Source organism: Coregonus lavaretus (genome assembly GCF_964263955.1).
Source record: "Coregonus lavaretus genome assembly, chromosome: 17".
Classification (NCBI taxonomy): domain Eukaryota; kingdom Metazoa; phylum Chordata; class Actinopteri; order Salmoniformes; family Salmonidae; genus Coregonus; species Coregonus lavaretus.
Window position 1 is genome coordinate 23,217,933 of NC_140004.1, and position 13,780 is coordinate 23,231,712.

The 13,780-nt window shown below is 40.6% G+C and overlaps 1 long non-coding RNA gene across 1 annotated transcript; it reads left to right on the plus strand.

Moving 5' to 3' along the window:
- Positions 1-2,297: 2,297 nt before the first annotated feature.
- Positions 2,298-8,136, plus strand: LOC311144706. Its single transcript, XR_014614525.1, has 4 exons — positions 2,298-2,552; positions 2,680-2,791; positions 3,963-4,582; positions 6,770-8,136. It is a non-coding gene; the product is annotated as an uncharacterized lncRNA (long non-coding RNA).
- Positions 8,137-13,780: the final 5,644 nt, after the last annotated feature.

Genomic DNA, 13,780 nt, shown 5'->3' on the forward strand with positions numbered 1-13,780 from the left:
GTGAAAACATGTTTTTAGACATTTTTGCAAATGTATTGAAAATAAAATACAGAAATATCTCATTTACATAAGTATTCCCACCCCTGAGTCAATACTATGTAGAAGCACCTTCGGCAGCGATTACAGCTGTGAGTCTTTCTGGGTAAGTCTCCAAGAGCTTTCCACAACTGGATTGTGCAACATTTACCCATTATTATTTTTAAAATTCTTCAGTCTCTGTCAAATCGGTTGTTGATCATTGCTAAACAACCATTTCAGGTCTTGCCATAGATTTTCAAGTAGATTTAAGTCGAAACTGTAACTCGGCCACTCAGAAACATTTACTGTCGTCTTGGTAAGCAACTCCAGTGTAGATTTGGCCTTCTGTTTTAGATTATTGTCCTGCTGAAAGGTGAATTCATCTCCCAGTGTCTGGTGGAAAGCAGACTGAACCAGGTTTTCCTCTAGATTTTGCCGGTGTTTAGCTCCATTCCTTAATTTTTCCCACCTAAAAAACTCCCCAGTCCTTAACGATTACAAGCATACCCATAACATGATGCAGCCACCACTATGCTTAAACATGTGGAGAGTGGTACTCACTAATGTGTTGTATTGTATTTGCCCCAAACATAACACTTTGTATTCATTACAAAAAGTGAATTGCTTTGCCACATTTTTTGCAGTATTACTTTAGTGCCTTGTTGCAAACAGGAAGCATGTTTTGGAATATTTGTATACTGTACAGGCTTCCTTCTTTTCACTCTGTCAATTAGGTTAGTATTGTGGAGTAACTACAATGTTGTTAAGCCATCCTCAGTATTCTCCTATCACAGCCATCAAACTCTGTAACTGTTTTAAAATCACCATTGGCCTCATGGTGAAATCCCTGAGCGGTTTCTCTCTGGCAACTGAGTTATGAAGGACACCTGTATCTTTGTAGTGACTGGGTGTATTGATACACCATCCAAAGTGTTATTAATATCTTTACCATGCTCAAAGGAATATTCAATGTCTGCTTTTTTTTAAACCAATAGATTCCCTTCTTTGTGAGGCATTGGAAAACCTCCCTGGTCTTTGTGGTTGAATCGGTATTTGAAATTCACTGCTCGACTGAGGGACCTTACAGAGATAGTTGTATATGTGGGGTACAGAGATGAGGTAGTCATTAAAAAATCATGTTAAACACTATAATTGCACGCAGGGTGAGTCCATGCAACTTATTATGTGACTTGTTAAACACATTTTTACTCCTGATCTTATTTTGGCTTGACATAACAAAGGGGTTGAATACTTATTGACTCAAGACATTTCAGCTTTTCATTTTAAATTAATTTGTAAACATTTCGAAAAACATAATTCAATTTTGACATTATGGGGTATTGTGTGTAGGCCAGTGACAAAAAAATAAATACATGTAAATAATTTTAAAATTCAGGCTGTATCACAACAAAATGTGGAAAAAGTAAAAAGGTGTGAAAACTTTCTGAAGGCACTGTACAGGCTCCTTAAGAGTACATCTTGGGCTAGGACTATAGCTAAACTAACGTTAGTTAGCTACTCAGGCCAGTTGCTAGCAAGCTGCTAATTAACAGCAACTTGACCGTAGCTCTCTGTTTATTAAAATAGTTCACATATTGAAAAAAGAAAGACAAATAACCTAAATTCAGTGCACAAGCTCACAATCTTTTCAGGAAGTAGCAACATAACTTCATGTTTGTTTTCCTCAGCTACAGAATCCTGAACTGACCAAATATGACAACATGTTTAGTTTAAAGGGATCGTTCTGCCAAATTACAAAATTGTGTGTGTGTGTGTGATAAATGAATTCTATCCATGATTAAAGCTGTGTGAGAGATTAAGGGAAACAAGAGAAAATAGGACAGTGAATTAACAACCTGCAAACAACAGAGGAGAAATGGCTCCAAGTGCAGACTGTTGGGTGACAGCACCATGCGGGATACTAATGAATATACAAAAGATAAATGAACATTCAAGCATATAATTGCTTTTTGTGTGCGTCTAGGCCCTTATTTAGATTAGGTTATAGGGGGTCACACATATAGGAGGGTTCTTGCTTTCAATTTTCCCATGGCACTGTGCAGGCAAGGCTGATCCTGTGATAATTTCTTACCAAACTGGACACTATATGGGCTAAAATGGCATAGGAATAGACATCCCCGTATGTAGAGTGTTTCATTCTATTGGATTCCGACTCACTGCAGATATTATATTGTTGTAGCCCTAATCTGTAGCCAAACGCTCGGATGGCGCCTACAGGCTACGTTTCTGGTTACCGAGGGAACGCAGATGGTAGAGGAGACTGACGGGCATTCATTCTGTCATCAGTTTGCATTACAATAGAACGTACTCGTAGACCTGTGGCAGCTGGAGTCCGTAGCCTACACGCGCTCGCATACAAAATACAGACATCTGCGGGTTAATTCCTCGTGCCATCCAAACACTCCTTTGTCCAGGCTTCAGTCTTGTTATTTACTCTCCATTATTAACCGCCCATCAGAGGCAGCTGCTCCGCACTCACCCGACCTCTCTGCTCAAACTGACGCACTCCACGGGTAAATTGGAATAGGTTTTTGTGCACTGCGCATCACACAACCATTGATGATAAAGATTCGCTTTTAATTCAGAATATGTATACTATATATGACTGATAATTTTGTTCATCGCTCATTCTACCTGAAGAAGATCAGAGTTGGACACAGTTGGAGCGCTTCATGGCGCCACCCTTGCTGACACAGATGCTGTGAGACTGGTGCATTTTGGACCGATGGTCAAACTTGCGTCAATGCAAAAGGTAAGAAACCACTGACCGATTTTCTATCTTCTGATATTCTTTAATAAGACATTTAATTCTACATTTTAATATGTGAATAGAAGCATCTGTGAATAGCTTCCAAGACCGCAGCCTACAATGATTGTCCCATTTGCCTGGTTTCTTTCCTGGGGAGAATAATACACGTGATCATCATGCTGAGGAGAACATAGGGTAAACGATTATTACAACAATCATAATGTATGGTGTTTAATGGTTTTAATCATTCAAGCTGGGTTTGACAAATCTTCATTGCTAGGTGCATTTGGAAATTACGTTTTATAAAGCGCTCTTATAACACAATATACAGTGAGTGTACAAAACATTATGAACATGTGCCTGGTCGGTAATTTGGCAATGATTACTACAAGCTTAGATATCTGGCTAGACTAATTTAGTAGTCAAATTTGTTTTTACTGACATGGGCTAATTGAGTGACAGTCAGTGATTGACATACACTGAGTATACAAAACATTAAGAACACCTGCTCTTTCCATGACATAGACTGACCAGGTGAATCCAGGTGAAAGCTATGATCCCTTATTGATGTTAAATCCACTTCAGTTAGTGTAGATGAAGGGGAGGAGACAGGTTTAAGACAGTTGAGACATGGATTGTGTATGTGTGCCATTCAGAGGGTGAATGGGCAAGACAAAATATTTAAGTGCCTTTGGGTGGGTGGGGGGTTGCAACTCGATATTAGGAAGGTGTTCTTAATATTTGTTATGCAGATTTATGAGAGCTGAATACCATTTCAACGCCCCATTTCAGTAAAGTTTAAAGGCAAAGACCTAGTACAAGCAGGCACGCACACGCAAACCTCTGCAGGACCAACTAGTCTAGCCCTACATAATACATAATTTAGACATTCAAATGCAGCAACAGCGCAGTGAGTCAGCTACCACTGTATCATATGCCTCATTAGTTTAGGCTATCTATTCTGTTCCATGATGGAGTAAAAAAAAAAAATTGCTATAGGATAGGCCTATACAACATACATTTTTATTTGAGGAGAAATAGCTTGTGATGATGCAGGGGCAGTGTGCTTCCATCTAGTTTTATTACAAACAGTTATTATCTCACCCTGTCCACCTCCACTGCTGCTGTTTAAATATAATTGTGCTGCTAGCTAATGGATACCCTCTGTCTACAGTGGCCAAACCCACAGCCCAGCTGGCAGGATACACATCCCCATGACAACTGGGATTCCCTGGGGTCCCTGATGGACTACAGGAGTAGGGAGACAGGTATGCGTCCAGTATATCCACACATATTGAGGGAGGGGTTCTTCTAAAGGCAGAGAATTAACCACTGCCATTGGTGGTAATGATGCCTTGTAGGCTCCATTCCTCCATGAAATTTGTATTGACTATTGTTTGTATTAGGGTACCTACCGTAGCAAGGTATTCATTTAAATTAGGTTAGTTTAAGGTAAAACATTTCAAATTAGATGAAAAAGGTTAATCAGGTCAGTTAGTAACGGTTCCTAATCGCCTATGATTCTGGGAACTTTATTAACCCTTCCCTCCTGCATCCCATGGTATCTTTTGTCAGTAGTCAAGTCCAATGGTCCAGCCTCTCCTTGGTAGGGTTTTGGGGACAGGTGTTCCAGGGGGTTGCGTTCCACTTTCTGCTGCTCGCTGCTCTGTGTTTCTCTCCAGATATGCTGAGGAGGATGCTGGGACGGTGCCAGCCCTCAGAGCCCATTTAGATGAGTCAACAACATGACCTGACTGACTGACAGGGCTGTATACAAAGCTGTTTTCTAAACAGGTACAACTATTGCTAATCTATATTCAGATAGAGCAAAAACCCTTTCAAATGCCCTTGTTAGAGAGACAATCCAGAAACCTCTATGTCTGTGAGGTTTTGTTAGAATATTGGCATTTGAGCAATGAGACATCTCGTTGCACACTGGTTCAAGGGCCTTATACTGACACAAAGAACAGTGCTGCCATTGAGGTTATACTGCACAGTATGTTCTCATGCTAAGAGAGAGGGCTAGCGCTGAGCAATTAGTGCTTTTTGAGGTCGGTTCGGTTTCAGTTTGATAATTAAAATACAATCAAATTTTTATTCGATTTAAACATTATTTTCATTACATTAATTAAATGTATTATGAAATTATGACATTAAAATGATTTTTGAGCTTTTTAATGGAAATTCCAAACCCCAAAATAGTGAACATTCAATTTGCAAAACATTGAAAATAAGCTGTTGTTTCTGTCAGGCCCACATTGGGTAGACAAGAGAAAAATTACTATGAAATAATACAATATTTCAGTTGTGTATATTACTTCGTTTTTATTTGATGACTTTATTATTTTTAATTCCTGTGGTATTGAAACTTTTTCAGCGGGACCCCATTTTCTTCGCCAGCATTTCTGGGGACCCCATTGTTTTCGTCAGAAATTCTCCCACCCTAAATCTAATGTTACAACCTTAAAATTGGTACATTTAGATTACATTTTAATTTTTTGGCAAACCCACTGCAGTTCCCCCGCCGACTTTGAATACAACTGCCTTAAAGTCATCATCTCATCTCTGCTTAGGCAGTAGCAGCCTGCCAGCCAGACAACCATCTAATGTTATCACTGTGCTCCCCATACTATACTACTGGCTTTAGTCATCCTATTTAGCTAGGCTAGCCTGCCTAGCTGTTTGACGAAATCAATTTACTAGTTCTTCAAAGTAGATAAGGCATACTTTCACGAACGGTATATATCCCTCTCGTCGTTGTGTTGTGTACATTCCTCTCTCATGCGGTCTATGCGGTCTGTGTGTATCTAACCCGAGCTAACCACTGAGGTATAAAGAACTGGAGACTGCATCCAAGATGTCTGACTGTTGTTTTCAAGGTAATCTTCTCACGTTCGCATACGCCGATTCATGGACTGTCTATATCCGGGTTGCATCTGGTTTAAATGGACCAACATCACATGCGCACTAGCACTCAGTGAGCACAGGGAGCAGCACGAGCAGCGATGACGTCGTCACGTCATCCAAAATTGTGGCAGACATTGGATGAATATAACATTTTAATATCTTCGGTTGTGAGTGATGGAAAAGAGAGGGTATATGAGAGGGTATATGATAGGGAGGGTGACATGGAAAGTAAGGGATTAGTTTAGTGTGTTTATTTATAAATCAACCGCATTATAACAGTGCAGTCGCCCTGTACTGCCAGAGACAAGAGGTGGAGAGCAAAACAACCTGAAAGCAGAACCATAACTAAATCAGATTAGTCTAATCTGCTTTCATGGCTGATGAGCTTTAATATCCGACGTATGCCAGATCGGCCTATAAAATGTGTTTGGTTGGGTCAGGTCAGCCAAGAGCTAGAGAAATAGAGGCTGTGGAAGGGTAGTCTACATATGTGCTGAGAGTGAAGTTGAGGGTGGGGGACCATGGTGTGGGGGGAGATTGTCCTCACCAAGGCAACACAAACATTCTGGATCTCTCTCTGCTGAGGCTTTAAAGCTTAGAATCCTGCCCCTGGGCAATAATCCTGATTTCATATATTTCACAGATTACAGACACACACACACACACACACACACACACACACACACACACACACACACACACACACACACACACACACACACACACACACACACACACACACACACACACACACACACACACACACACACACTCAAAGAGCCCTCTTGACTTTAATTTTGTGACAAAATGTGTGACATTTTGGGTGCAGACTTAATGTCTGTTGTCCTCTTCACCCTAGCACCATGTCAGCCTAAACTAATGGCTACTTCTCTGCTCCCTCCACCTGTCTTAGTTGAGGTGTCCTTAGCCAAACTGCCACAATCACTTCTTCTCTGCGCCTGTCAAACTGTCTGATACTCAGTCCATCAGTCTTTCTCTGCTCAGTTGTCTACACATATTGTGTTATGTAGAACAGAACTCAGTGACTGTGTTGTCATGTCATTCCCCCTGCAGTTGTCAACGCGGTTCATCCTTACCGAACTGGAACTGGGACGGGAACTGGGACCTATGGCTTTCACCCACTGACAAATGAACATTACTACAAGGCTACTGACGGAGCACACTTCTTTTGCTATCGATTTGTGTTAGATGGAGACCTTGCAGTGATTATTATTGTTATTATTATTATTTGGATGTACCATTGGCACATTGCTGGCCCCTTTAATTGTAGTATATTTTATGCCATGTCGTTCAGGCCTTTGTTTGATAGGACCACATTTCATGCCATAACCTCTTAAGGATCTTACCCTTTTTTTTTAAATTTTTGCCTAAAATGACATACCCCAATCTAACTGCCTGTAGCTCAGGACCTGAAGCAAGGATATGCATATTCTTGATATCATTTGAAAGGAAACACTTTGAAGTTTGTGGAAAGAGAAAGAGAGATCTGGTAAAAGACAATACAAACAAAGAAACATGCTTAAAAAAAAAAAATCATCTTTGAAATGCAAGAGGAAGGCCAGACAGTGATGTAGGAATCTAGGTCTAATTAAGATTTTGTCCACAAGATGGCAGCATTGTGTGTGCAAAGTTTCAGACTGATCCAGTGAAAGATTACATCACTACACAATATTTTGTGTCAAGTCTGCCAGGAGTTTTCCCAAATGTTCCGAATTGGTCAATTTATACATTTTCAAGTACATCACTATAGAGAACATACAAAAATGCTAGGACCACATTTCATGCCATAAGAAAGACCCATAAAGGGTGGGGTTTTAGTGTTGTCTGATGCTTTGGCGCTTTCCTCCCCTTAAATATTGTTTACCTGAGTGAGCTTTCTCTCCCCTCCTCTGTAAAATAACTCTAACACATTCTCATCTCCTTCCACACTGTTCAGCTGATCAAAGCAGAGAGAGACTAAAACCTATCTCTGATGCCTGCTTCTCCTCATGCTGTCAGCACCTTTCTCTTCTCGGTAACCTTGGTAACACTTTTAACACCTTTCTCACTTCCTTCTACCTCTGATGTCTAACATGACTAACAAGGTTAAGTCTGCTGAGATGGCCTTCCTGCTAATTTAATTGATGTTCTCCTAAAGGCGTCAGCATGCTTCAGTTTGGCTGGCGCCTTCCGAAGTCGGCTAGGCGAACCGAAAAGTGTGCTTGCATACTCCCTTAAAAGACCTTAGCTTGGAAAACAATCAAAAAGTGTCAATAGTACCGATTGTCCATTTTGACACGCCATAGCCAGTATACACTTCCTCAAAATATTCAGAATTAATCTAAGATAACTCAAGAAATCTGTCATAAATGTGGATGTTTTTGCGGAGGAGATCTTAGTCATGCAATTTTACATCTAACTAATATGTTTGGTGCAGTATGAAAAAAAATAATGAAAAAAATGCATGAAAACAAGTCGTCTCTTGTTGAATGACAACAGAGACTGTCACCGACGAAGGGGCGTAGATTTCGGCTACCGACATCAGCTTGCCTCTAGAAAAAATATTGTGTGCCCGAACAGCCAGAAAAAACTTAACGAAGTCCAGAACTAACAAAAACGTCACAAAATGATGTCATAATATATGCAAAACTCTTCCGAACTGTTTTGGCTGGGAAGCATGCAGACGACTTAACCCAGCTGACATACCCATAACAAGCCTTAGCTGCTGGAGTGGTAACATTAGTCTACTCTAACCTTACAGTGTTATGAGGATGTTACGACTTTAATAGGGTTGTGTTAGTGTGTAGCTGTGTTTGCATGGTCTCCCGAGGCCTGGTTTGTCTTGTGATTGCTGCATGAACTGCAACTCCCAATAACCTCAGCTGGAGTCGTATAGAACTAACCAACACCAGGGTAATCCTGGTTTGCTAACCTGGACTAACAATCTAACAGTCACTAATCAATCAAATCAACCAAACTAAAACCCAAGCACCGTGTGTGTGTCACAGGAGGCTGCTGAGGGGAGGATGGCTCATATGAATGGCCGGAACGGAACAAATGGAATGGTATCAAACACATGGAAACCATGTGTTTTACGTATTTGATACCATTCCATTAATGCCGCTCCAGCCAGTACCACGAGCCTGTCCTCCCCAATTAAGGTGCCAACAAAGTCCTGTGGTGTAGGTGTGCATTTTGAGGTCAAGAGAGGGGCTCTTAATGTAATTAATTTCCTTACCCTCTGAAACCAAACCATCAGCTCTATTGGCATTCCTTAATAAATTCATTAACAAAAACACTCTAATACCTAACAGTACTAATGTCTGCTAACAGACCTTTTGTTACTTATACTAACCTTTACTATACTAACCTGTACCCCTCCCATTTTCCTGAAACCCTTCTTCCGCCAGACAAAGATCACCCAAAATCATATACAATAACTATGTATTTATTAATCTGTTATAACCGTAAACTCAATATGTTGCTTGTTGAGACATGTTACTTTTGGCCCCATAAAGCACAACGGTGAGAATGATTCCAGGATCTGGGATGGGAAGCTGGATTAACCAATAGATTTAAAGACAAAGCGCACCTACCTACCTGTAGCTCACAGAGTTGACCACACACTTCTGCTCAGGGGGATGCCTGAAAACAAAATCTTTGTTACAAATGTTTCAGTAACTATGCTAAAGAATTGTATAATATTTGCAAAAAGGTTTCCATCTTTATAGTTTAACAAATAATGACTGACAAATGTTTGTCCCCCTGTCTATTGTGTGGTCAAACTCTAAAAGGTGTTGGAGCCCAGTGCTTGGTTTGTAGCCTGCATAGACACGTGTATTCTCTTATTAGATCAACCAAAGCAAATAGCAACCCATACCTTCTTTATTACTAACAGAGTGGTGACTGGTATACTATCAACAACCCCAGATGAGGCCTAAGAATTTGGCCATTGATTTCTTGCTCTTACTAACATACTGTATCTTCTCTCAGACTAACATGTGGTGCTTCTGTCAATGCTGTCTAACCATGCTGCGACCAACTTATCAGCGCTCACTTCACCCTGCCCCTTGGTGGGATCAAACAGCATCTAGTAGGCCATGCAATATATTTTCTTTACTTCCTGAGTCATCATGAAGATAGACATCCCTTTGTTCTTGATCGTGTGATGCTTTACTAAGCTGCTCTGGAGTGAGAAAGCACTAACTATTGGGGCATGAAACAGCTTCCAACAAACAAACTAACAAACTAACTAACCTACTAATTAACTAATTATCTAACAAACTAACTAAAATGACTAATTGTGTGCTGAGAGTTATCAGGTTTTGAGGTTTTGGTTCAGCAAGCCATCACCCTCCTTGGTTTGTGTGTGTGTGTGTGTGTGTATGTGTGTGTACATGTGTGCCTGTAATGTCTGCTGCAAGTAGTTCTCACAGTCTCACGTCAGAATTAGATGTTCATCCATGTTTCTCAAACATCTAATTTCAAAGTTCTTCCAAACTTCAAATTTCAAAGTGTTTAAGGTTAAGTTTAGGAATGAACTCCGAAATCGTAAGGTTAGGCTTTAACTCAGAATGGTTAAGGTAAGGGATAAGGTTTGGGATAGGCTTAAAACAAAAATCTCAAAAACAACTTTCTATCGCGGGATTCGAACATGCAACCCTTGGCACAAGGTAAGGGTTAAGGTTTGGGATAGGCTTAAAACAAAAATAACTTTCTATTGCGGGATTCAAACATGGAACCTTTGGCACATAAGGCAGATGCCATCCCCCATCCCCCATCCCCCATCCACATCCACAACACCCTAGCAAAACTGAAACCTACTTGAATCTAACAGCTCTCACTGTTGCCCCTAATGGCCCGTTTCCATGTCCTCTCCCAACGTCCTCAGACATGGATGGACGTTGAATACTGACTTGTATCATGGGTGACCAAGCTGGCAGACCTGTGGTTATTAATACTAACCTGTACTATGGATGATATTGGCTGGGCTTGTAATTTCGAACACACTAACTACTCTTTGCTTTGTGCCCTGAGTCTGAGACAGAATCTTCTCCCATTTTCCTGAAACCCTTCTTCCGCCAGACACAGATCACCCAAAATCTTATACAATAACTATGTATTTATTAATCTGTTATAACCGTAAACTCAATATGTTGCTTGTTGAGACATGTTACTTTTGGCCCCATAAAGCACAACGGTGAGAATGATTCCAGGATCTGGGATGAGAAGCTGGATTAACAAATAGATTTAAAGACAAAGCGCACCTACCTACCTGTAGCTCAAAGGGTTGACCACACACTTCTGCTCAGGGGGATGCCTGAAAACAAAATCTTTGTTACAAATGTTTCAGTAACTATGCTAAAGAATTGTATAATATTTGCAAAAAGGTTTCCATCTTTATAGTTTAACAAATAATGACTGACAAATGTTTGTCCCCCTGTCTATTGTGTGGTCAAACTCTAAAAGGTGTTGGAGCCCAGTGCTTGGTTTGTAGCCTGCATAGACACGTGTATTCTCTTATTAGATCAACCAAAGCAAATAGCAACCCATACCTTCTTTATTACTAACAGAGTGGTGACTGGTATACTAACAAACCCAGAAGAGGTTGACGTTTATTGTCATGAGTCTTGTCCTGGAGGCAGAACTAAATGATTTCCCATTAGATAGGCCAGCTGCAAAGTCAAAATTCGCTATATTGTAAAAATAAAAAATAAATATTTTTGTTCATATTTTAAGGTTAGTGTTAGACATTAGCACTAACAGTGTGGGTAAGGTTGGGGTTAACGTTAGGTTTAAAATCAGATTTTATGACTATGTGGCTGTGCTAGCTAGTGACCACTCTGCAGAGCTGACTCCAGAACAACATTCATGACGAAATACACTAACCTGCTGCTCTTACTAACATACTGTATCTTCTCTCAGACTAACATGTGGCGCTTCTGTCAATGCTGTCTAACCATGCTGCGACCAACTTATCACCACTCACTTCACCCTGCCCCTTGGTGAGATCAAACAGCATCTAGTAGGCCATGCAGTATCTTTTCTTTACTTCCTGAGTCATCATGAAGATAGACATCCCTTTGGTTCGTGTGACACTTTACTAACCTGCTCTGGGGTGAGAAAGCAGTAACCATTGGGGCATGAAACAGCTCCCCACAAACTAAATAACAAACAAACTAACCTACTAATTAACTAATTATCTGACAAACTAACTGAAATGACTAATTGTGTGCTGAGAGTAATACGGTTTTGAGGTTTTGGTTCAGCAAGCCATCACCTCCCTGTGTATGTGTGTGTGTGTGTGTGTTGTGTGCGAATCGTGTTTGTGTGTGTGTACATTCATTCTCAAACTGTGTGCATGATGCCGTCATTGTTTTTGTCTGAATGAGTGTTAAGGATTCGGCATGCTTCAGTTCGGCTAGCACCTAGTCAAACTCGGCTAGGCGAACTGAATGAGTGTGCTCGCATATTCCCTTAAAAGACCTTCGCTTGAAAAATGAGAAAAAAGCAGCAATAGTTCTGTTTGTCCATTTTGAGATGCCATAGCCAGTATACACTTCCTCAAAATAGTCAGAATTAATCTAATATAACTCAAGAAATCTGTCATTAATTTTGACATTTTTGCAGAGGAGATCTTAGTCGCGCAATTTTACATCTAAGATGTTTGGTGCAGTATTTCTCAATGAATAAATGTGCATGAAAACGAGTTGTCTATCATTGAACGACAACTAAGACTTTATTGAAGAATCCCTACGGTTGACCAGTCACCGATGAAGGGGCGTAAACTTAGCCTCAGAACTTCGGCTTGCCTCCAAAATTGTTTTTGTGTGTCAGAACAGCCGAAAAAAACCTTACCGAAGTCCAAAACTAACAAAAACGTCACAAAATGTCTTCATAATATATGCACAAACTCTTCCGAACTGTTTCGGCTGGGAAGCATGCGGACGCCTTAAGTGTGTATGTTTTTCTATCAGCGTTTTCTACTGAGTAACATTATGGCATAGCAATGTTGTCTTCCTCCACTATTTACACAAATGACTGATGATTGGCTGAGGAATTCCCCAGGGCAGCTGTCTAGGCCCCTTACTTTTTTCAATCTTTACTAATGACATTCCACTCGCTTTGAGTAAAGCCAGTGTGTCTATGTATGCGGATGACTCAACACTATACACGTCAGCTCCTACGGCAACTGAAATTACTGCAACACTTAACAAAGAGCTGTAGTTAGTTTCAGGATGGGTGGCAAGGAATAAGTTAGTCCTAAATATTTCTAAAACTAAAAGCATTGTATTTGGGACAAATCATTCACTAAACCCTAAACCTCAACTAAATCTTGTAATAAATAATGTGGAAATTGAGCAAGTTGAGGTGACTAAACTACTTGCAGTAACCTTGGATTGTAAATTGTCATGGTCAAAACATATTGAACAGTAGCTAAGATGGGGAGAAGTATGTCCATAATAAAGTGCTGCTCTACCTTCTTAACAGAACTATCAACAAGGCAGGTCATACAGGCCCTAGTTTTGTCGCATCTGGACTACTGTTCAGTCTTGTGGTCAGGTGCCACATAGATGGACTTAGGAAAATTGCAATTGGCTCAGAACAGGGCAGCACGGCTGGCCCTTGGATGTACACAGAGAGCTGACATTAATAATGTGCATGTCAATCTCTCCTGGCTCAAAGTGGAGGAGAGATTGACTTCATCACTACTTGTATTTGTGAGAGGTATTGACATGTTGAATGCACCAAGCTGTCTGTTTGAACTACTGGCGCACAGCTTGGGCACCCATGCATACCCCACAAAACATGCCACAAGAGGTCTCTTCACAGTCCCAAGTCCAGAACAGACTAAGGGAGGTGCACAGTACTACATAGAGCCATGACTACATGGAACTCTATTCCACATCAAGTAACTGATGCAAGCAGTAAAATCTGATTTAAAAACAGATAAAATACACCTTATGGAACAACGGGGACTGTGAAGCAACACAAACAGGCACAGAGACATGCATACACACACACGTACACATGGATTTGGATTGTAGATATGTGGTAGTGGAGTAGGGGCCTAAGGGCACACAG